Below are 25323 nucleotides of genomic sequence, written 5' to 3' on the forward strand. Positions count from 1 at the left end.
GCAAGCTTTCGTCATCTCCAGCCTGGACCACAGCAGCCACCTCCTCACTGGTTTTGGAAGATAGATTACAACTGTCCCAAGGCCCAAACCATTCAATGGCTTCTAGTTGCACTTGGAATAAAATGCAAACTCCTGACTGTGACCTGGAAGGCCCTGTATGCCCGTCCTTTTGTGGGGGGGCACCCTTCGTCACTCCTCTCCCATCCAGGCTCAGGACTCATTGCCACCTTCCTATCCCTTGAACAAGCCAAGCTCGTTTCTCCCGCAGGGCCTTGATGCTTACTATGAGACTGTTCCTGGAATACCACAAGCCTGCCTCAGGACATCTGCTTAGCAAATGGCAGCTGGGTGTTCATGCTCAGCTTGGGGAGGGGACCTGTGGAGCACAGTGACTGACAGATGGCTGGACCAGTTGTCAGGTGGACGAGTGGAGACATGGGTGGGTGGTGGATAGATAAATGCATAGGTAGGTGGATAAATAGGATGGATTGGCAGATGAATGGATAGGTACCAGCCTAACAGCCCTTGGTTCGGTCCTTGATTATGGTGGATAAGGATTCCGTGTTGGTACATTCTGTATGCTAAATGTCATTTAAGATTTTAGTTTATACAATAGTAAGTGAAACGGACTTGTCTTTCTGTCCTGGCATAACATTGAGAATCAAGACATAAATGTCTCAAAATAAATTTGGTAGTGTGGACTTGTTTTCCAGTATCATGTTTTTTAAATGTTTATTTATTTATTTTTGAGACAGAGAGAGTACAAGCAGGGGAGGGGGAGAGAGGGAGACACAGAAACCGAAGCAGGCTCCGGGCTCTGAGCTGTCAGCACAGAACCCAAGGCGGGGCTTGAACCCACGGACCTTGAGATCATGACCTGAGCCAAAGTCAGATGCTTAACTGACTGAGCCACCCGGCGCCCCTCCAATATCATATTTTAAAGCTTGTAAGAAAGCTAAGCTATGCTATAGGCGATTATTGTTCTCCGATTTGAGTGTTCAATGAGTACTGTGTTCTGGGAGGCTCTGGAGACCAAAGGTGATGAAAGGGGATCTAGGGGTGGAACACCGTGGCTGTGGGTGCTGGCAGGTTCTGTCTACGTAGCTGCCTTCCAGCCATTTCCACCCCCGCCTTTAGGAGCGAGTGCCAATGGGCTGGCACTGACCTGCAGACCTGTATCTTGTTGGGGCAGATGAGGAAGGAGGAGGAGGAGAAGGTATTCTGAACCCCAACAACTGTAAAATTGAATCTGTATGCAGTTGAGCTCTTTAGGGAAAATGTGCTTGAATATAAAATTCATAAATAAGCTAAACCCACCTGAGGGGCACCTTCCTGTACACTTTCCTTGAGAGGTGACTTGGCTTACAGAGGTTGGTTAGTGCAAAGACTGATTTTTCATGTTTTTTTTTAATTTTTTTTTTTAATGTTTATTCATTCTTGAGACAGAGAGAGAGACAGACCATGAACGAGGGAGGGTCAGAGAGAGAGGGAGACACAGAATCTGAAGCAGGCTCCAGGCTCTGAGCTGTCAGCACAGAGCCCGACGCGGGGCTCAAACTCACGGAGTGTGAGATCATGACCTGAGCCGAAGTCGGCCGCTCAACCGACTGAGCCACCCAGGTGCCCCAATGTATTTTTCATTTTAAGTTTACTTATTTTGAGAGAGAGAAAAGAGCACACGTGAGCAAGCAGGGGAGGGGCAGAGAGAGGGAGAGACATAATTCCAGGCAGGCTGTGTGCAGTCAGCACACAGCCCAACATGGGGCTGGAACTCAGAACCATGAGCTCATGACCTGAGCTGAGATCAAGAGTCAGCTTAATTTACTGAGCCATGCAGGCGCCCCTGACTTTTCATTTACTAAACAAGCTTCTTAAAAATAGATTTCAAAGTAAGAGAGATTAGCCAGCCAAAGTCTATTCCTCATTTGTTGCTTTAGGGAAGACCTTTGCTTTTCCTGGCCCTCAATTAGCTAAGGGGCAATTGAAGCTTTCCATTTTGGACTGCTCTGCTGGGTAATTATGCAGCCCGCGCTGGGATAACAAGGGGACACTCCAGCTTGGACGTTTTCCAGGGTGGAGCCAGCATCTGGCAGAGCTGGCACTGGGCATAGCTTCCTTCCTGGGAGGTGGGCTTTGTGCCTGCAGTGCTTACACACTTGGCCTCGGCCTTCCGTCCTGGAGAGGAGAAAGGGCGTGGCAGAAAAAACCCTGAGCCCCCCCGGGGGGGGAGGGGCTGCTGGTGGGTTGTAACTCCAGTTCATCCCTGCATTTGTAGCCACATGGCTTTTTAGGGAACGCAGAGTGAGGACAAGCGAGCGATTGCAGACTTTCTTCCATGCTGGCTTCGTCTGGTGACTTCACGTTATTTGAAAGGGACATGGTGGGGCGGCGTGTGCGGGTTATAGGATTTGGGGCCGGAGGCAGAGGAAAGACGGGAGACCCAGAGCCAGGACAGAAGAGGCGTGCCTACGGGGCGGGGGCAGGGGCGGAGGCCTAGGGGAGGACAGGGGAGGGGAAGCGGACGGCCCGCAGTTCTGAGTTCTGGGCGGGGAGAGGAGCCGGAACTGGGAGTCACATGACTTCCGGTGCTCTTCCGGGAAGACTCCCCCTCCCCCCCCCCCCCCCCCCCCCCCGCCTCTAGCTGCGCCTGCGTGCTGGGCGCGCGCCCCCTGCTGGCCGCCAGAGGCCGCTGCGTGCCCTTCCCTGACGGAGAGACCTCCACAGCCGCCCAGATGCAGAAACCCCCTGCTCTTTTATCCTCTTGTCTCTCCCGGCCAGTTGTCCGCTCTCTTCAGAGCTCAGACCCTTGTCGCTTGACCTTGGTTGAATTTGCACATAACGGTATTCATCAGTGTTTTTTTTTTCTTTGTCTGGAAATCCATCTAAGCATACCAAGACCCATCTCCTTTCCGTTCTCCCAGCCTGCTTCTACTCTCTAGGCTGTGTCTGAGGGCTCAGATGGTCTGGGAAATACCCCCTCAGCCACACACATTTAAATACTCCTTACGTTAACGCTGTTCATTTTGACAAAGGCATTGGCAAAGTCTGCTCTTCCTCCTTTGGAGATCATCTATGCTGCCTGTTAACTTTTGTAGAGTCTTCTGGTTGGTTGCCTAGTTAAGGTGCCTTCCATCTTGACTCAAGAACCAAGTTCCTATTTCTTATTTTTATTTATTTGTTTTTAATGTTTATTTTAGAGAGAGAGAGAGAGAGAGCACAGTTGGAGGGGGGCAGAGAGAGAGGTAGACGCAGAATCCGAAGTAGGCTCCAGGCTCTGAGCTATCAGCACAGAGCTGGATGCAGGGCTCGAACCCACAAACTGTGAGGTTATGACCTGAGCCAAAGTCCGTTGCCCAACCGACTGAGCCACCCAGGCGCCCCAGTTCCTATTTCTTCTAATGGGACCTAGCATGGCACTCTATTTGATCCATATTAAGTTGGCTTTCCTGCCATTAGTGGGTGAAGCCAAATGTCTTAATCAAACCTGAGTGATTAACTCAGGTTAGAAATATATGCACATCCCTGGGACTCCTGGGTAGCTCAGTCGGGGTTGAGCATCCCGCTCTTGATCTTGGCTCAAGTCATGATCCCAGGGACATGGGATCAAGCCCTGTGCTAAATGTGGAGCCTGCTTAGGGTTCTCTCTCTCTCTCTCTCTCTCTCTCTCTGTCTCTCTCTCTCTCTCTCTCTTTTACTCTGCCCCACCCTTGCCACAGAGAGGAGCGAGGTGTAGGGCCAGCAGAGTCCTCCCTGATGACCCAGTAGGGTCCTGGCTGAGTTGATGCGTTCCTTCTATACCTGCCTACCTCAAGGACACCATCCATTCAGCGTCATTCATTTTTAGAAACTTTGGACAGTAGACGTGCCAAATATAGGCACGTTGTTTGGGGCCAGGATAAGGCAGCCTAATGGCAGGTTTCTCCTTTGCTCCTTTTCCTTTGTGGGCATTTTTATATTAGAACTTCGAAATCATTGTGTGTGCAGAAAACCGTTGGGGAATGCCAGGCCCACCAACGCTGAGCTCCCCACAGGATGACTGTGAGGACTGGCCCGCTGTCTGGTTCTCAGTTCCACCTCCTCCCCTTAGGACTCACAGGCTTGTAGGTCTCTATCCAGAGGGCCTCAGTGGCCGTTCTTTGTCTCTGAGGTTACTCCAAATTACTTGCCCTCCCGCCCTTCAGTGAGGTTGTAAAGATTTATTTGTGGTAAGATCCAGACAACATAAAATTTCCCATTTGAATGTGTGCCATTCAGTGACATTTACTACATTGGTGTTGTGCAACCATCACCACTATCTAATCCCAGAACATTTTGTCACCCCAAAAGAAAACCACCTACCCACTAAGCAGTCACTCCTGACACAGGCTTACTTTCTTTAACTTATGAGATAACTTGACGTGATCCACCACGTGGGGCAAGAGTACGTCTTACAATACGCAGTTGTCGCCAGATGCGGGTGAGATGGGGACTCGGCTCTCGGCACTCACTTGCCACAGGCTCGGTTGTCAGGTTCTCGCACCCAGTCTCCAATCGGCTTAACCCCTGCATTTGCTGAAGGTCCACACACCTGAAATTAAAGAAAAGTCACCTATTTCTCTTAAGCGATTGAGATTGCGTCCCAATATTTCTTTTTTTCTTTTTTTTAATTTTTTTTTTTAACGTTTATTTATTTTTGAGACAGAGAGAGACAGAGCATGAACAGGGGAGGGGCAGAGAGAGAGGGAGACACAGAATCTGAAACAGGCTCCAGGCTCTGAGCCATCAGCACAGAGCCCGACGCGGGGCTCGAACTCACGGACTGTGAGATCATGACCTGAGCCGAAGTCAGACGCTTAACCGACCAAGCCACCCAGGCGCCCCACGTCCCAATATTTCTAAGCATGTGTTAAAACTACACATCGCCCAGGACTTCACGGAAGAGCACACAGAGCCGGCGGCGTGTTTTACGTCTGTGCCCCCAGCCCCACCCCAGTAGCCCTTTTTCCTCCCACTCCCAATACAGAAATCCTTGCCACCCCCACCAGAATTCAGAGGAAAGGAAGGCGAGGGAGGAAGACAAGCACGGGTAGTAACAGAATGGTTGCCTGAAAAATAGATCTCCTTCAGGGGCGCCTGGGTGGCTCAGTCGGTTAAGCGTCTGACTTCGGCTCAGGTCATGATCTCGCGGTTCGTGGGTTCCAGCCCTGCATTGGGCTCTGTGCTGACAGCTCAGAGCCTGGAGCCTGCTTCGGATTCTGTGTCTCCCTTTCTCTCTGCCTCCCTCCCCCCTCCCCCCTGCCCCGTGCCCCCTGCTTGTGCTCTCTCTCTCTCTGTCAAAAATAAACAAACATTTAAAAACAAACCAAAAAAATTATTGAAAAAAATAGATCTACTTCAGGTTTTCTCAAACAGCATTTGGAGCATGTTCTTGGGAATAAGCATGTTCTCTGTGTGAGTTTACTTTTCTGTCATTGTTTCCATACTAATCCTTCAATTCATAAAAGGATATTCCAGGTGATGTGCGTAACCGCACCTTGTACGTGAGGGAGTGGCACGTTATGTCAGTGGCACTCACATAACTGCCCCTGGCTGGGAGGAAAGAACCTGTCCACATTCATCCATTAAGCTATCCTTCTAGATCGGCAAAAGACATCAAGGTGCCTGGCCCCCAGAGCTCTTTGTCCTGTCAGTCAAAAGAAAAGCGACGGGTGAAATGAGGCCTTCTGTGACATCCAGAAAACCGGTAGCTGAACTGGAAAGTAGTGCTGAGGTATCAGGTGGGGCCACGGGAGAAACAGTTTGTTCCCAGAAAACTCCCCACACCATCGGATTCAACATCTGCTTTGTGGTCTTGCTCTCATAAAACGAGCAAATTTGTTTTGTGTTTTATAGCCTAGGAGCTATGAAAACAAAGAAAGTGAAATGTTTTATATTTATATTTATATATATATATTTATATTTATATTTATATTATATTTCACAGTACAGTAAAAAATAAAGCCGTATGTGAGATCGCATATGTCGGCAGAATCTATAGAGACACAAAGTACATTCGTGTTGCCAGGAATTTGGGGTCGGGGGGCAACGAGAATGGCTGCTGTGGTAGGTATGGAGTTTCTTCTGGGGGTGGCGAGGATGTTCTGGAATTAGATAGCATAGATAGTTGTACAATTCTGTGAACATACGAAAAAATATTGAGTTGTATACTTCCATGGGGTGAATTGTATGATATGTGGACTTTATCTCAATTTTTAAAAATCTGTGAACGCTGGGATTCCACAAAAAATAAGTTAATTTAAAATAAGTCTGGGGGTAACAGAAACCCATGAGGGAGGGGAAGGGGAAAAAAAAAAAAAGAGGTTAGAGTGGGAGAGAGCCAAAGCATAAGAGACTCTTAAAAACTGAGAACAAACTGAGGGTTGATGGGGGGTGGGAGGGAGGGGAGGGTGGGTGATGGGAATTGAGGAGGGCACCTTTTGGGATGAGCACTGGGTGTTGGATGGAAACCAATTTGACAATAAATTTCATATATTGAAAAAAACATATAGAATAAATAAATAAATGACCCTTCAGAGGAGTCCCACATCTCCTGGGGAAGCGCCTGCCTTAGTATCATCCTACAACTCTCAGTTGTCAGTGGGGAGCAACTCTGAACAAAGGCCTCAATGAAAAAGTAGTAATAGGGTTCAAAAAAAATGAAATAAAATAAAATAAAATAAGTCTGGGGGAACCTGGCTGGCTCAGTCAGTGGAGCATGTGACTCTTGATCTCAGGCTTGTGAGTTCGAGCCGCACGGTGGTGTAGAGATTAATTAAAATCTTATTTATTTAAAAAAAAAATTTTAATGTTTATTTATTTATTAAGAGAGAGACAGAGCACAAACTTAGGGCAGAGGTGAGGGAACAGAGAGAGAGGGACACACAGACTCCGAAGCAGGCTCTAGGCTTTGAGCTGTCAGTACAGAGCCTGACCCGGAGCTCAAACCCCCTAACTGTGAAATCATGACCTGAGCCAAAGTTGGATGCTTAACTGACTGAGCCACCCTGGCACCCCAAAAATAAAATCTTGAAAATAATTAAAAAATGAAATGAATCCAGGCATGACTCAAGTCTGAGAAATGCAGCTGTAGCTCTGAGGTCGACAAAGTTTGTAAAGGGTCAGACAGTGACTTTTCTTGACTTCGGGGATCAGACTATTCACGTGGTGATGGCTCAGGTCTTGCAGCGTGGAGGCAGCGATGGCAGGTACATACAGGAGTGTGTGGCTGTGCTCCAGAAAAACGTGGCAGAAAGGTTCGCCGGCCCTGGGGTTTGGCCGAGGGATGGCTGTCGGTGAGTGTACTTTTCAGGATTGGGAATGCAGGTCATGAATGGAGCTCTCTTTACACATTCCAGAGAGCCTTCTTTTATGATTCTCTTGCCACATGAGATCCATTTCTCTTGTCATCTTCATTTTACTTGTCTCCTGGGAGGTGGTTGAACTTCTGGAGCTTGAACGGTCCACCGAGTAGAGGTGCTGGGGCTCCTTCACAGCGTAGGGGTAGAGGACGGCGCGGGATGCTCGAACCACGGGCTCCTTTGTGATGTTCTGACTCGCAGTGATGGTGTGGGGTAGGGTCCTCGGACCCTAATGACCAACTCGGGAAGGGCTCAAGGCTTCACCAAAACTTCCCAAGAGGCGAGGGAGAAGAGTTCTTCTGGAGTGTAAGTGCTAAGGTGCTTATCTTACTCTGTTCCCTTTTTATTTGTGGAATTCTTCAAGAGCGCAAATGTTCTGTGTCAGTTAAAGACCAGGACTTGTATGTAATTTATTACAAGTATTTATAATATAAAGTCTTTTTTTGTAATTAAAAAAAAATTTTTTTAATGTTTGTTTATTTTTGAGAGAGAGAGCGTGAGCAGGGAAGAGGCAGAGACAGAGGGAGACACAGAATCTGAAGCAGGCTCCAGACTCTGAGCTGTCAGCACAGAGCCCCACATGGGGCTCGAACTCACGAACCGTGAGATCATGACCTAAGCCAATGTTGGGTGCTTAACCGACTGAGCCATCCAGGCGCCCCTTTTTTATTTAAGTTAGTTAACATGTAGCGTAGTAATGGTTTCAGGAGTAGAACCCAGTGATTCATCTCTTACATACGACACCCAGTGCTCATCCCAAAAGTGCCCTCCTTAATGCCCATCACCCATCTAGCCCGTCCCCCCACCCACCTCCCCTCCAGCAACTCTCAGTTTGTTCTCTGTATTTAAGAGTCTCGTATGGTTTGCCTCCCTCCCTGTTTTTACCTTATTTTTCCTTCTCTTCCCCTATGTTCATCTGCAGTGTGTCTTAAATTTCACATATGAGTGAAATCATATATTTGTCTTTCTCTGACTTAATTCGCTTAGAATAAGACGCTCTAGTTCCATCCACGTTGTTGCAAATGGCAAGGTTTCATTCTTCTTGATCATTGAGTAATACTCCATTGTGTGTGTATATATAAACCACATCTTCTTCATCCATTCATCAGTTGATGGACGTTTGGACTTTTTCCATAATTTCACTATTGTTGAAAGTGCTGCTATACACATTGAGGTACATGTGCCCCTATGAATCAGCACTCCTGTATCCTTTGGATAAATACCTAGTAGTGCAATTACAGGGTCCTAGGGTAGATCTGTTTTTAATTTTTTGAGGAACCTCCTGTTATCCAGAGTGACTGCACCAGTTTGCATTCCCACCAGCAGTGCAAAAGGGTTCCCCTTTCTCTGCATCCTTGCCAGCTTCTGTTGTTTCTTGAGTTATTAATTTTAGTCATTCTGATGGGTGTGAGGTGGTATCTCAGTGTGGTTTGGATTTGTATTTTCCTGATGATGAATGATGTTGAACATCTTTTCACATGTCTCTTTGCCATCTGGATGTCTTCTTTGGAAAAGTGTCTGCCCATTTCTTCACCGGATTATTTGTTTTTTGGGTGTTGAGTTTGGTAAGTTCTTTCTAGATTGTGGATGCTAACCCTTTATCTGATATATTATTTGTAAATATCTTCTCCCATTCCGTTGGTTGCCTTTTAGTTTTGTTGATTGTTTCCTTCGCTGTGCAGAAGCTTTTTATCTTGATGAGGTCCCAGTAGTTCATTTTTGCTTTTTTTTTCCCTTGCTTCTGGAGCCATGTCTAGTAAAAAGTTGCTGCAGCCGAGGTCAAAGAGGTTGCTGCCTGTTTTTGTCCCTAGGATTTTGGTGGTTTCTTGTCTTACATTTAGGTCTTTCATCCATTTTGGGTTTATTTTTGTGTACGCTGTAAGAAAGTGGTCCAGGTTCATTCTTCTGCATGTCACTGTCCAGTGTTACCAGCACCACTTGGTGAAGAGACTGTGTTTATTCCATTGGATATTCTTTCCTGCTTTGTCAAAGATTAGTTGGCCACACGTTTGTGGGTCCATTTCTGGATTCTCTATTCTGTTACTGTGATCTCTATGTCTGTTTTTGTGCCAGTACCATACTGTCTTGATGATTACAGCTTTGTAATACAGCTTAAAGTCTGGAATTGTGATGCCTCCAGCTTTGGGTTTCTTTTTCATCATTATTTTGGCTATTCAGGACCTTTTCTGGCTGCATACAAATTTTAGAATTGCTTTGTTCTAGCTCTGTGAAAAATGCTGGTGGTATTTTGATAGGGATTGCATTGAATGTGTAGATTGCTTTGGATAGTATCGACATTTCAACAATATCGATAACATAAAGTCTTGCTACCGTTAACATAGCACAAGCAATGAGTGTCCCAGTGAGTGTCCCAGACACCGTAATAATTATGCCTTGCTCTAGTAAACAGGGTTGACTTGGATATATGAAAACCCAAATTATAAACCTTAGTATTATAAAAGTGCTTTCTCTTTGGAAATAATTCATTGAGGGCGTTCTTTAAAAATTCCACAAGCACAACTAGCGTCCAGATCTTGATCTCCAGCACCCTTCTGGAATCAAAGCAACCGGTGCTCCTTGGGAGAATGGCTGGGTTTAGGGCTGGGCCAGGGAATATGCAAAATGAGCCTGGAATGTCTTACAGTGCCAAAAAAGTAAGAAAGCACTGAACTAAATAAGCCCTAAATAACAGTAGCCCTAAATAAGCCTAAATGACAGTAGGCACATGTCAAAAGGACACAGGAGCCGTCTTAAAGAGCTTCCTATGACCAGAGCTGGAATAGTTAAAACAAGAAAATAATGTTGGATTATAATCTAGCGTATAAAATAAATATTCTTGCATCCATACTGATATACACAAATGATGGAATAAATGGGGGAGAGAAAAGGCAAGTCTGTGCAGAAAAGTTCCAGATAATCTGTGTAGTTTGTCTGCCCTCAAGGAGGTGGCGCACAACTCCCGGCTCCTTAAATATGCTCTGTGTAGAGAGGACAGGATGGAAAGGTGGAGGGGGAGAAGGACATATGCTAGCCCCTGCCAGGTGATACACAGAGATAAGTTGTGTTGACAGCATGACCCTCGGTGTCATGTAATGAGAATGGCACTTTACCTTCGTGATCTTACCCCAAATCCTATAACGGCAGCGTAATCGTGACAAAACCATCAGATGGATCCTTGTTGGGAGATGTTCTATAAAATGCCTGAGCGATATTCCTCAAAATTGTTAAGGGCATCAAGAACGAAGAAATTCTGAGAATTCTCCTTAGGAGAAACTGGGGAGACACAGCTAAATGTAATATGGTACTCTGGGTAGGGTCCTGGAACAGAAAAAGGGCATTAAGTAAAAAAAATTTGGGGGCGCCTGGGTGGCTCAGTCGGTTAAGCGTCCAACTTCCACTCAGGTCATGATCTCATGGTTCTCGGGTTTGAGCCCCACATTGGGCTCTGTGCTGACAGTGTGGAGCCTGCTTGGGATTCTCTCTCTCTCTCCCTCTCCCTTTGTCCCTCCCTCATTCTTTCTGTCTCTCTTTCTCTGCCCTTCTCCCTCCCCTGCTCACGCACGAACTCTCCCTCTCTCTCTCGAAAGTAAATAAACATTTAAAAACAGCAACCACAACTAAAAAACAATCTAAATCGAGTGTGGGCTGCAGTTAATATTAATGTCCTCAGACTGGCTCATTAATTATAACAAATGTAGCACATTAATGTAAGTTGTTAATTGTAGGGGACACTGGGTGTTGGGTGTATTGGAACTCTTTTATTGTCATATTTTTTCTGTAAGTCTAAAACCATTCTAAATTTTTTTTAATGTGTGCTTATTTTTGAGAAAGAGAAACAGAGTGTGAGCCAGGAAGAGGTAGAGACAGGAGACACAGAATCTGAACCAGGCTCCAGGCTCCTGGTTGTGAGCACAGAGCCCGACGTGGGGCCCAAACCCACCAACTGTGAAATCATGACCTGAGCCAAAGTCAGCTGCTTAACCGACTGAGCCACCCCGGTACCCCTAAAACCATTCTAAAATGAAGTGTTTATGTAAAATTTTATTCTTGTTTTTTTAAGATTTTATTTTTGAGGGGTGCCTAGGTGGCTCAGTCGGTTGAGTGTCCGACTTTGGCTCAGGTCATGATCTCACAGTTCCTGAGTTCGAGCCCCGCGTGGGACTCACTGCTCTCAGTGCAGAGCCTGCTGCGGATCCTCTGTCCCCCTCTCTCTCTGCCCCTCCCCTGCTCATGCGCGCTCTCTCAAAAATAAATAAAACATTGAAAATAAAGATTTTATTTTTAAGTGATCTCTACCCCAACATGGAGCTCAAACTCACAATCCTGCGGTCAAGAGTCACAGTGTTCCCCTGACTGAGCCAGTCAAGCGCCCCCTAAAATGCTGTTCTTTTTGTTTGAATGTTTATTTTTGAGACAGAGAGAAAGAGAGAGCATGAGTGGGGGAGGAGCAGAGAGAGAGGGAGACACAGAATCTGAAGCAGGCTCCAGGCTCAGAGCTGTCAGCACAGAGCCCGACGCGGGGCTCAAGGTCACAAACCATGAGATCATGACCTGAGCCGAAGTCCGCCACTTATCTGACTGAGCCACCCAGGCACCCCCAAAATGGTATTCGTATAATGCATTTTGAGTTACTCAGTTTGTAAATATTAGGAACGTACCTTTTGAACAGTGAGTGGGGTGAAATATCTAATCAGCCACCATCTTACTGGACGTGTATTACGTGGGTGGGTGTGCCCTGTGCACTGAGTGTTAAGGGTGTGGCCTGGGGCCAATTTTGCCTTGTCTTAGAAACAGGACCATGTACTTGGTAAATAATCAGTGGACATGAGAAGTCTAGAAAGAAGGTAAGCTTTGGGGTTGAAGACACAGGTTTAAATTCTCATTCTCATTGCATCAGGCCACCTCAGTTAATGACTTCATGTCCCTGGCCTACAGCAGCCTTCCTTGGAGACTTATTTAAATGCTTCCTGGATATAACATTAATGCATCAGCACAGTGCTGAAGATAAGTAGGTGTGGATAAAAGGAAAAAGTCACTCTTACGAATATAGCAGTAACATGGAAGGTACTGCAGAGTAGTATGTGTGACTCGGTTAAATGAGCAAGACTCAGAACTAACTGCCATGAATTTAGAAGAGGCTGATAGAAGCAGGTTGAAAAGAGAAAACCCATCTTGAAGTCAGGTAAGCACAGGACTTGGGAGGGCTGGGACTGTCCAGATGGGAGGGCGCTGTTAGGGCCAGTGGTGGGTGGGAGCATGCTTCCTGTACTGGGGCAGCACTGAGGTCTTGGGCTGCTTTAGGAAGGGAGGTGGAGGGCAGGGACTTTAAATATGGATCATTGTGAACTGATGAACTGGTAAGTCACGGTCAGCCAAGTTGCGGTCAGCCTGTGACTTCTTTGTCTTCTTCACTGAAGGCTTTGCACACAGTAAAACTTCCGGAAATACTTTATCAGTTGTTTGGTAGATTAAGTTCCTAATGAGTGTGTAATAAACCCAAGAGTATAAAGAGAATGCAGATAGATATAAAATAGGCTTTTCAGTGGGGTTTTTTCTTTCATTGTTCTGTCTGATTTTATTACGGTTTTAGGGTCGAACAGTGTATCGCACATGCTATGTGATTAGCATAGTTAAATAGACAAAGCTGCATAAAATACATTCACTGGGCTTTCCTGTGTTTCCTCCTTTTAAACGGTAAGGAGGAAGACACCCGAGCCTTTTGGTAGCTTTAAAAGGGCAAGTCTTTGGGGATGGGGGTTCTAAGCATAGAAGCCTTGGGAATGTTCCCCCTGAGGTCAGGAGTTGTTGATGAAGTAACATGAAATACAAGGGAGCCTTGAGTCAGGGAGGTTAGAGTTGACAGAGCCTGCGTGAACTTGTCCATCACGAGGCAGCAGGCACAGACAGGCCAGCTGCTGTGAGCATGGCTTTGAGGCTCCTCTGTGCCGGAGGCAGCTAGACCCAGGGGCTGCGGCAGGGTGCGGCTGCCCCGTCCCTGGAGGGAGCACCCCGCCGTGTTCCCGCTGCTCCACCACGCGCAGGCAGCCAGCGGGGAGCCGGTAAGAGACTCCCGGATTTGTTCTTAGGCAGCTCGCCCGGGATGGGACCCGTCGCCTCATGCCTCTGCTGCTTCCATGTGTAGTTACGAGTGTCTCTTTTGTTCTCCTGTCTTTACGAGCAGGTTGTCAGCCCAGGCAGCACAGTGGGTGAGATCGGGGGAGGTCTGTAAATGTTTTCCTTGTTTATTGTGCTGCCTGGAAGTGAAAAATGATGCAGGTTGGGGTGCAGATTCCAGCTCTGCACGCACGCACGCACGCACGTACGTGTGCAGACACGCGCCTGTGCCGCTTCTGTGCTTCTGGATCCATGCAGACTTCGCAGCTTTCGGTTTGGCAGTTGGCTAAACGTGCTCTGAAATGAGAAGGCAGTGGCTTTCCGTACCGCATTCTGGGCTGCGAGCCATGGTGCCAGTGGGGCCGGTAGCCCGGGATGTGGGAGCATCGCTCTGCGTGAGACCGGCGGAAGGCCGGCATGGTGTGAACAGCGTCTCGCCTTTGCTTTTTCTGTGCCAGTAGGAAATTAGCATTTTCATGACTGAGGCACTGACTGCGGATATTGAAAGGAAATGGTGAGTCGGCCACATGGAAATGGGGGGGTGGGGGGCGGGCAGCAAAATCAGGTGTGCACGTTTAGTCATGGAACAATGCTCTGTGGCTAGATTCACACGTAGACTGCTAATTGCAGTGAAAAACGCCTAAATGTAGAAAATGGAATCAGTGTGGTTCTGAGTATTGTGCAGGTCTTAGGTTTTGCTCCCCACCGTGATTGTGACAGCTCAGAGGCATGCCGTTTCTTCACAGGTTTTACTGTACATGTGCTCTGAGTCTTTACCTTCTATATTGTAAAAGAAAGATTTGTGAAATGCCTTCGCTATTAGCAGATGCTTTTGTGTCTGGAGGGAGGATGCCATTTTCAGAGAAATTGCTGCATATACGTGTGTGTGCGTGTGCTCACACATGCATACACTGTTTGAGTCTGCATTTACTGACTCCCATGGGCAGGCGTTCTTTTAAAATGCATATTGAGAAGTAAAAAGGAAAAGGAGTTTGAAGAAAGGTTTTCAGAAACCTATAAAATGGCCTGCCGCCTTACACACTGAAGTCTTACAGAATGAATGAATGAAACATGTCACGTAAAATATCTGAAAATTGGGTGCAGGTCAGATGCGAAGCAGAATCTTTGAGGGGTATTCTATAAATATTTTTCATTATTATGTTGCAGAAAAGTATTCCACGGACAGTAGTAGGAGGTACATCTCCACATTTGCTTTTTGCCATGCATGGTGGAAGAAACATGGTCTCTCTTTCTCACATACATACACACTCAAGCTGACACACACCCCTTAAAAAATTTGCAGGGTATCCTCATAGATGCACGAACAGAACACACACAGAAGCGCTTTTTTAGAAAGTATTAGAAACGACCATATGTGTTGGTGTTAACCATACAGGTTGTATGAGGCATCTCTTGCCCAGCTGGAGTGACATGGCCCTGGGAAGCATGTGCTAACTGCCCCCTGTTTAACATGGACTGGCCGCTTCCCCCAAATCCACCTTTGAATTTCAGAGGTGTGTTGGGAAACTGATATGTTATGTGGTTTTTAGAATGTGTTTGCTTTACTTTCACGGCGTTTAATTCTTTGCCTCTTATGTGCATTAAAATTAAAGAAGGTCAAGGTGGTAGAAACCAGGGCTGCTATTTTGTGTCCACCGGATCAACCCGTCTTTCCCTGGTTAGTGGACACTTGGGTTTTCCAGCTGGCTTTTCCTTAGATAATTAGGTCCTTTCTGGGCAGCTTCTAGACAGAGCTGGAGGTCTGACGAGATCCTACAGTTACTTAGTTTTTTGCCTTTAAAAAAATATTTGCAGAATCTCTTGTGTTAATTCTTAAAGTTCACAAGCATTTTCATACACACACACACACACACACACACACACACATATATCTTGGGCCTGAGCACATTGCATACCATGTTCACTTTACAGTAAGCAAACTGGGGCTTAAGTGCTGGATTCACACAGCCCTTGCGTGCAGTGTGGCTGGTTTTTAATCTGTTGGGTTCCTGCAGATTCATGCCACCTCTGACGTTGAAAGGTCCTACAAGGAAGTAGGAGAGGAGATGGCAGTGCTCGTTGCCAAAGCTAGTCTCTTCTGACCTTTCGTGTCTCAAATCCAGGGTGCTGATAGTGCAGTGGGAAGGAATTCAGTGTGGACTCCCGAGGGGGCGTGTGGTACAAAGAATCCCTAACCAGGCTGAGAGACTGGGGACGTGTCTCCTGAGCTGCGCGGGTATAACTTGCAGGCTGCCTTTCTGACCCTCCGTTTCTTTGTCCATACGATAAGGAGTTTGGGGCGCCTGGGTGGCTCAGTCAGTTAAGCATCTGACTTCGGCTCAGGTCATGATCGCAGTTCGTGAGTTCGAGCCCCGCGTCGGGCTCTGTGCTGACAGCTCAGAGCCTGGAGCCTGCTTCGGATTCTGTGTCTCCCTCTCTCTCCACCCCTCCCCTTCCTCACACTCTGTCTCTCTCAAAAATAAATAAACATTAAAAATAAATAAAATCTTTAACACAAAATTATTTTTTAAAGTGTAATAAGGGAGAAGACTAGTCCTCACAGGAACTTAAATGTATTATAAAGCAACAAGAATTCAAGTAGTGCAGCAGTGGTTCAAGAACAGACAAAAGTTAAGTAATACAAGAGGAGAATCAGTAGCCCAAAAATGAGCTTATTTTTTAATTGAAGATTTAATAACACATGAAAAACAACAGAAGAGAAAAAAATCATGTCACGGGGCGCCTGGGTGGCTCAGTTGGTTAAGTGGCCGACTTCGGCTCAGGTCATGATCTCACGGTCTGTGAGTTTGAGCCCCGCGTCGGGCGCTGTGCTGACAGCTCGGAGCCTGGAGCCTGTTTCGGATTCTGTGTCGCCCTCTCTCTGACCCTCCCCTGTTCATGCTCTGTCTCTCCCTGTCTCAAAAATAAATAAAACGTTAAAAAAAATTAAAAAAAAGAAAAAAGATCATGTCACATATGCTGTTGAAAAAAATAGATTAGGAAAAAAGTATATTCTTATTTTGTGCCATCTATCCAGTTAAATTTCATGTGGACTTAGGAGATTTTTTTTTAAAGTTAACTATAATAAGGGGCGCGTGAGTAGCTCAGTCGGTTAAGCGTCCAACTTTGGCTCAGGTCATGATCTCACGGTTCGTGGGTTTGAGTCCCGCATCGGGCTCTGTGCCGACAGCTCGGGGCCTGGAGCCTGCTTCAGATTCTGTGGCTCCCTCTCTCTCTGCCCCTCCCCCGCTTGTACTCTGACATAATTCAATATGTAAACATTGAAAAAAAAAAGACTGAGAAAGCTTTAAAATACTTATTAAAAAAAAAAGAAGAAGAAGGAAGGAAGGATGAAGCGTTTGGAATCACTGATTTCTGAGATCCCTTGAGACCATACTAGTTTTTCATTTGCAGGGACAGAAGCCAGGCACTGCAATCCCCCTTGAGGTCACACACCCAGCCCCCAGGTTGTATTGTCTTAGTGCCATCAACATTCATGGAAAAGAAGACCTATAAATATAAGTCACACACACACACACACACACACACACTAATGTCTTTGAGATCCATTTAAAATAAAATGAGCTCCTGTCTGCCAATGGTGTTCCTGCCTGCAGGCTTTGTTGATGGAATAGCAGTGCCCTTGACAGTCAAACCTGTCCGGTGTCCTGTGCTAATGCCTCATAAAGTCAGCTGCTAACAGATGAAGTGCTTTGGGGCATAACTTGCATAACATTTGTTATTTAATGACTCTTGCAAAGTCTAGCCAGTGGGCCCTTAAACATACTCAGAGGCCATTAAAGATGGAATAATTAGAAACTCTAGGAAGGTGTTTTAACATTTATATCCACGTGCATGCACGTATACGTATATACGTGTACAACATAGGCACACTCACATATTAGACATTTTATAGAGTAATAAAGTATATAAGGTAAGCTTTTATGTACAATTAATATATCTAAAGCCTATTGGGTAAATAACCCATTTCCAAATATGGTTCAGCTGAGTGACAATAATTAGACAATCCAGTGTATAGAATTTTGAGAATTTGGGGTCACATGCAATTGTGGTAAGATTGACACAAATGATTTTCTCTTAAATTATGGGGAGACTAGAGGCCACCTGGGTGGCTAAGTCAGTTAAGCGTTCAACTCTGGGTTTCGGTTCAGGTCACGATCTCACAGTTCATGGATTTGATCCCCACATCAAGCTCTGCACTGATGGTACAGAGCCTGCCTGTGATTCTCTCTCTCCCTCTCTCTGTGCCCCTCCCCTGTTCGCGTTCTCTCTCTGTCTCTCTCAAATATAAATAAACATTAAAACAAAAAAGTAAAAATATAAGGAAGGTCTTTGGTCAGCACAGAGTCCTCTTCAGATCCTCTGTGCCCCTCCCCAACTCGTGTGTCCCTGCGTGTGCGCGCGCTCTCTCTCTCTCTAAAATAGATAAACATTTAAAAAAGAAAAATTTTAGGGGCACCTGGGTGGCTCAGTCGGTTGAGCGTCTGACTTCAGCTCAGGTCATGATCTCATACTCTCTGAGTTCAAGCCCTGCGTCGGGCCTTGTGCTAACAGCTCAGAGCCTGGAGCCTGCTTCAGATTCCGTGTCTCCATCTCTCTCTGCCCCACCCCACTTGCGCTGTCTATCTCTGTCTCTCAAAAATGAATAAACATTAAAAAAATTTTTTTTAAGAAAAACTTTAAAAATATATAAGGAAGTTCTGTGTATGATGCGTGGCATTGTAAGATACAAATGTCCAGTAGAGGTCCTGTAGACTTTTAGGATTATTTCTACACTTTCACAGTTATACAGGTGAGGCTGCAGCAAACATCTTGTGAAATACTCATGTTCTGGCATGCTGACTTCCCTAGGATCAAATTCTAGATACGGAATTGCTAGGTAGGCTTTTGGGAAATACGCGCAAATTGCCTTCCATAAAGTGTGTGCTGTTTGTGCCCTACCACCTAGTAGCCTAGGGCAGTCCTGCTTTCTCAAAACTCTGGCCACATCAGACATTTATTTGTTCATTTATTTATTTTTATGCTTATTTATTTTTTGAGAGAGAACAGAGGAGGGGCAGGGAGAGAGGAGGACAGAGGATCTGAAGCAGGCTCTGCACTGACAGCAACGAGCCCAATGTGGGGCTCGAACTCACGAACCCTGAGATCATGAGCTGAGCTGAAGTTGGACACTCAACCAACTAAGCCACCCAGTGCCCCAACTATAAATTAAAAAAAAAATTGTAATGTTTATTTTTGAGAGAAAGAGAGACAGAGTGTGAGCAGGGGAGGGGCAGAGAGAAAGGGGGAGACACAAAATCTGAAGCAGGCTCCAAGGTCTGAGCTGTCAGCACAGAGCCCGACACGGGCCTTGAACCCACGAACCGTGAGTTCATGACCTGAGCTGAAGTCGAATGCTTAACTGACTAAGCCACCCAGGCACCCACATCAGACATTTTAAAAGTTCTGTGATTCGACAGGAAAAGAGCAATTTCATTTTTAACTTGCATTTGTCCAGTAACTAGCGAAGTTGAGTTTGTGCCTTGTCTAGCCATTTGTATTTTTTCTTTGGTTCATTACTGTTCATATCTTGTGTTCACTTTCCTGTTGGGGGTGGGACCTGTCTCTTCATGATCATTGTTATTTAGGTTGCAGATAGATCCCTGAAGTGTGTTGTGTGCTTTTCAAACATTTAGGGTTGGTTATGCTTAGTTTTGTCCTTTTCTGTGTATAAGCATTTAATAATCATGCCATTGCCCCTGCCTGGCGGTTTTGCACAGTCCATTTCTATCCTGCTGGCTCCTGGCCCCTGGCAGTTGTGTACTGGCCTTTGCATTAGTGACGTCACAAGCATAACCATCTGGGGCTCTGGGCCTGTGACCTTCCTATGAGCTGTAGACTGCCACCTGAAACATTCTACAGAGTTTTTGCAAAGAAGATAAAACTGGTCAGGAAGAGAAGAACATAGGGGTTTCAGAGGAGTGTCTCACGTGATGTTGTAGACAGAAGGAGTCACAGATGAACATCTACACCCTAGCTCAGGTTATCAGTAAGTCACTTAGGCTCTGGGGCTGCAGTGTCCTCACAGGCCAGGCAGAAGTACTGGATTTTCTCAGTTATGTTTGCCCTCTGCCAGTGGACGTTAGGGTTAGGGCTGTGTGTGCTGAAGAATCGAGAAGTGCCCGCCTACCCAGTACCCCGGCACCTCCAGCCACCTGCTCTGGTTGACCAGAGCCCATCTGAGGCACATCTGTCAGACTTCCATACCTGCCAGGGTCTGCTCACTTGAGCACTTTTCCATGCCTGTGCCTTTCTCCTTTTCGTTCTCCCTCATCAGGATGTTTTTGTGTTCATTATAATGTTCCCGTTGTGTGTTTTGCTGTGGCCCACCGCCCCAAAAGCATTTGATTGCTCAGGGTGTAAGTGCGTCCAAGTAAAATACATAGAAGCCATTTAACTATAGATGCAAACACACTGGAAAGAGTAAAGGGCTACTCAGTCCCCAGTTAATATTTTTATCATGGTCATCGCTTTGTTGAAAAATTGAGTGGCTTCAGATTGTGTTTAATGGGCAAGGAAACCTAACTGCTTCTGTGAGTGGCGTCGGTTTCTATAGCATTCATGCAACGTGATGTGAAATCGCAAGGACTGAGTCAGGACACGGCTGCGCAGTAGAGCTGACGCCGTCCGCCTCTCATTTAAGACCAGGTCGGGGCATGGAATCTCTCCCAGGCCTCACTGCTCCAGCATACTGGGTACACGTGTGTGTGTGTGTGTGTGTGTGTGTGTGTGTGTGTGTGTGCGCGCCCCTATGTTTTAATTAGTATTCGATCAGAACCACGGGCTCTGTGGACAGGTCTTTGGGTGACATCGGTATGTTTCTGGTTACTGATCTGTATTTATGTGGTGAGGTGCCAGGAAGCCTGCAAAATGCAATCAGGTACAGAGAGAATCTCCCTTGAAGGATCTTCTCTTTGTCAGGGAAGATAATAACATAACGGATTACCGTAGACTAGGTGCTTAAACAACAGACATTTACTTTTCACCAGTTCCAGAGGCTGGAAATCCAAGATTGAAGTGCAGCTGACTTGGTTCCTGGTGAGACCCGTTTCCTGGTTTGCAGACAGCTCTGTTCTTGCCGTGTCCTTACGTGGTGGAGGGCAGAGAGAGGGGCCACAAGCGCTTTCCTGTGTCTCTCTCTCTTTTTTTTTTTCTTTTTGGAGAGAGAAAGAGAGCGCGCGTAAGTGAGGGGGAGACAGAGGATCAGAAGCAGGCTCCGTACTGACATCAGCGAGCCCGACGCAAGACTCAAACTCATGAACCTTGAGATCATGACCTGAGCCGAAGTCAGACAGTCAGCCAACTGAACCACCCAGGTGCCCCTCGTGTCTCTTTTACAAGGGCACTGTCCCACTGCTGAGGGCTCCATCTTTATGCCCTAATGACCTCCCCCACGTCCCACCCCCTAACACTACCCCCTGGGTGAGAGGGAGTTAGAATTTAACATAGGAATTTTGGAGGGTTACAGAAATAAATACTGTGATGTCAGGTAGTCAGAAGGCCCAAGAAAATCAGCCTGCCGGCCTTGGCTTCCTCTCCTCCCTTACTCCCTCCCTCCTTTCTTCCTGTTACCTCACTGAGTCTTTGCTGAAGCCTGCCTTGTGCCAGGGCACTGCGTTAGGCCTACAGACAGAAGTGGGTGTTATCACCGTATCCAGGAGAAGTGATATTCACCGAAAATAATACAGATAAATTGAGTATAGTTTGGGGACAAACAGGTAAAGATTAAATCCTTATGGGGGTTCAACAGAGGAAAGGCTTGTTTGTCAACAGGTCCTGGAAATGGGGGCACCTGGATGGCTCCTCAGTTGGGCATATGACTTCAGCTCAGGTCATGATCTTGCAGTTCATGAGTTTGAGCCCCACGTCGGGCTCTGTGCTGACAGCTCAGAGCCTAGAGCCTGCTTCAGATTCTGTGTCTCCCTCCCTGCCCCTCCCTTGCTTACGTTCTGTCTGTCTCTCTCAAAACAAAACAAAACCAAAAACAGGTCCTGGAAATGCTTCATGGAAAAGGTTGGATCTTAAAGAAAATGGGAATGGTGTCCATGGGGCGTATTCTGAAGAGTGTGGATCAAAGCGGAGGTATGGAAACCACGAGGCATAAATGGCAGGGGAGGGCCTTTGGCCAAAACGTATGTTGCAGGAACATGGATCCCTGAGGAGTGGCAGGTGGCTTGGGAGGGATGAGACGGAGTCTGCAAGATCAAGCATGCGGTCTGGCCTTGATCTGGTGTTGGTGGCAGGAGGAGCCGGAAGTTTCTGGGGGACAGGGTCAGGCATGTCTACTTTCCATGCTAATGGTGGCTAAAGCATATGCATGTTTGTAAAATGCAATAAGGGGAGGACAGAAGAAGCGTGGAAATGCCCAGGGTGGCTGATCCTTCCCATGGAATACTTTGCTCACAGTCTGGAAAGGTCACCGCAACGTGGCTTTGCTTTCAGAACATTAGTTTGTGCAAGTCGTGAATAGATTCACTCTCAAATTTGTTGAAATGGGCATTTCCCAATCATTTCAGTCGGGTTTGATTTGTAGGTGTTTTTTTTCCCCCAAATGTTTATTTATTTTGAGAGAGAGAGAGAGAGAGAGAGCGCATAAATGGGGGAGGGACAGACAGAGAGGGGAAGAGAAGGAATCCCAAGCAGGCTCCACGCCGTCAGCACAGAGCCTGATGCAGGGCTTGAACCCATGAACCATGAGATCATGACCTGAGCTGAAATCAGGAGTCAGATATTTAACTGACTGAGCTACCCAGGCGCCCCTGACTTGTAGTTTTAAGGAATTTTAATCTTCTACGTCTGCCTAAAGTTGGCTGTCCTTGCAGACAAACACACTACCTTACGGGGTTTTCAGTCAGGGCTGCAGTAAGTGCCTCAGAGCAAGAGGGAACTTTCTGGGGCAGTGCAGTTGTATTTTGACTTGAGTGTGGTGGTGAATACACAACTCTATACATTTAACCAAACCTCCCATTGCTTGAATTTTATGGTGTGTAAACAATACCTTGATAAGATTGTGGTGTGGTCATGGGATCGAGCTCTGAGTCGGACTCTGCAATGAACTTGGAGCCTGCTTAAGATTCTCTCTCTCTCTCTCTCTCTCTCTCTCTCTCTCTCTCTCTCCCCCCTCCTTCCTTCTCTTTCTCTCTCTCTCTCCCTCCCTCCCTTTGCCCCTCCCCCTCTTGCATGCATGTGTGTGTTCTCTGTCTCTCTCTCTCCCAAAATAAAAATAAAAGATAAAATTGTGGTGGGGTGTGGGGAGGAATAGAGGCGGAGATGTTCTATAATGTCAAGACCTCCCAGATCCATAGCTAGATTTCTAGGAATACAAACACGTGTTTTTAAAAACTTAAGTGGCTCAGGAGAAAAGCGTGTGCATGTAGGGCACAAGATGTAGGGTAAACCCAAATTCATGTATCACTTGTTCCCTGTGTCCTAATGTTTGCAGCTTTTAAGTTTTTATCAAGAACAGATCATACCTAATAAAAACTTACGCAGCCTAGATGTTCCCAAAACTATTATTGAGGTAAATGAAGTGTCCGCCGTAATACGATACTAACCTGATTTTTCCTTCTGACTGCTTCTAATGATTTGCAGCGACAGGTTGCAACATTCACCATGGTTCGTCCCAGGATGTTCACAAGAGACCATTGCTTCCACTAATAGCTAAAAAGGAGGCATTGCAGTTATAAAATCATAGCTTTAGAGGAACTCAGCAGGCCCTCCTCTCTCTAAAGTCTCTCCTCTTTTCTCCCTTGGCATTCGCTTCATAGTACTTATCAAAAGGAGTTAAAATTGTTTAGAAATTACTATCTGCCTTGCCTTTTAGAGCAGGGTTTGACAAACTACAGGCCAAGGCCCAAATCCCCTGGGCCCAGGGTTTGAGAAGCGTTTCTTGGTGGAGAATGAAACATCAAGGCTTTATCCCTCCAAGGCTGGTACCAAGGGGTACTTAATCTCACTGTGTCTTCAGAGGATGATCGTCTGGTTTCGAAGGGACATGCCAAGCCAAGGATTAAAGCTTCAGGCGTAGTTTGTAATACTCAGATCAAGTGGTTAGAACAAGGGGAGAGAAGGAATTTGGGAGGGGAGGGTCCCATAAAGCAGAGATTCTCAGCACTGCCTTGACATCCAGATTCCCAGGAAGGCTTTTGCTAAGAGAACAGATTTGCAGGCGTACGTGTCCTCATCAGTCCCTACCTCTGCCCGGAGCTGGCTTCTCGTGGAGTAAGTTCGGGGAGAGCTTAGATTTGTATGTCTGTAGCGTCATCCCCTACGTTCCTTCAGAATGTTCTTGAGAATTGGAGGGGTGGGTCCAGGAAGCTGCTTTTTTACACATCTTGGAAAGAAATATGGACAGGGTAATCTCATGCCTGGGAGGGTCGAAAGCCTCTGATATTGATTACGTTTCCCCTGTTTTCTTTGATAGGCTTCAAACTGGTAATAGCTTCCCATGAGTTGCGGAAGGAGCTGCCAGGGTCTCAGAAGGCAGAGAGAACTTTTTACTGTATCTCTTGTGGTTTGTATTGTGTGTCCTGCTTCAGGTATTTTCTGGTCGGACGTGGGCTGACCCATGCTGAGAGTGGGGTCCTGGCTGGCCGCAGGTGCAGCTGGACCAGGGGATCCAAACGCCCATCAGAAGAGACGGCAGGGTGCACTGGGACTGTGGGGTGACTTGTGGCACACACTCTTGTGTCCTGCGGTTTCAGAAGACTAATCGTGCCCTGCCGGATCACCTACTTAAAGCCTGCAGACCACACTGAGTGCAGTCTGTAGCCAGCAGCGGAGCAGTGTCATTGGCCAGCCCCACTTCCCCCTGAAATCTTGATTTGATCAGTTCGGCTAGTTCTTAAACCTTGCAGTTCGGATCGGGCTTGCCCACTTTGAACTTTGCACAGAACGTATTTTTAGGAAAGCTGATAACGGAATGCCTGAAGAAAACTTTGCTAACTGAGCACGTGAAAATGTCATCTTTAGTCCATTTGTGCCTGTTTCTCACTGGTCTGGAGCTTTCATTGGCAGAGAGAATTTGCCTGATTTGGGGATTTTGGTTCAATCAAAACAAAACAATTCATCAATTTTCAGGGGTGCCTGGGTGGCTGAGTAGGTTAGGTGTTTGTTTGACTTTGACTCAGATCATCAGATCATGATCTCACGGTTCGTGAGTTCGAGCCCCATGTCGGGCTGTCTGCTGTCAGCATAGAGCCTGCTTCAGATCCTCTGTCCCCCTCTCTGTGCTCCCCCCGCTCATGCACCCTCTCGCGCTCTCTCTCTCTCAAAAATAAATGAAATAAACACATTAAAACAAACAAAAATTTCCAAGTGTCACATCTTGGTACCAGGAACAAGTGTCTCTCTAGCCACAGAAATGAAAGAGGCCTGGAATAGATTCAAAACACGTGTTCTGAACACAGAGTTGGATGCTTGAGGGGCGGTCACAGACTACAGTCTCTAAATCTAAGTATTTTCTGTGATTGGACACTAGTCCTTCAAGAAATCTGTGCTTGTACGTTCTGATTTGGATCCTCTGTGTGTGTGGAATCTCTCTAGTAATCTGTTCTCCTCCACTTAACTACAAACGACTTACCAGTCCCTCTCAATTCAGCTTCATTCCTATTTACCACCCAAATTCCTGCAAGCAAAAAACAAAACCCAAAGGGAGCAAGTCTTTTTATCCATCTGTTAAGATAATGAAGAAGTAACATTCATCTGATTTTCTAAAGTGATTGCTTTCCCCGTGTGGCATTAGAATCACAGAAGAGAGAGCCTCTTTGGGTCT

The 25323-nt window shown here is 46.4% G+C and overlaps 1 protein-coding gene across 7 annotated transcripts in view; it reads left to right on the forward strand.

The window, feature by feature from the left end:
* The window catches only part of SHROOM2 (shroom family member 2), a 158391-nt gene that overhangs the window by 105997 nt on the left and 27071 nt on the right, over positions 1–25323 (forward strand). The window contains exon 1 of one of the 7 annotated variants that reach the window (XM_053202051.1): positions 13260–13435. The exons of the other annotated variants lie outside the window; for them this stretch is intronic. The gene's annotated coding sequence lies outside the window, so the exon portion shown is untranslated. Of the gene's footprint in view, positions 1–13259; positions 13436–25323 lie in introns of those variants that run through there. 7 annotated transcript variants of the gene reach the window in all.

The sequence above is a fragment of the Acinonyx jubatus genome, chromosome X, assembly GCF_027475565.1.
Source record: "Acinonyx jubatus isolate Ajub_Pintada_27869175 chromosome X, VMU_Ajub_asm_v1.0, whole genome shotgun sequence".
Taxonomy (NCBI): Eukaryota; Metazoa; Chordata; class Mammalia; order Carnivora; family Felidae; genus Acinonyx; species Acinonyx jubatus.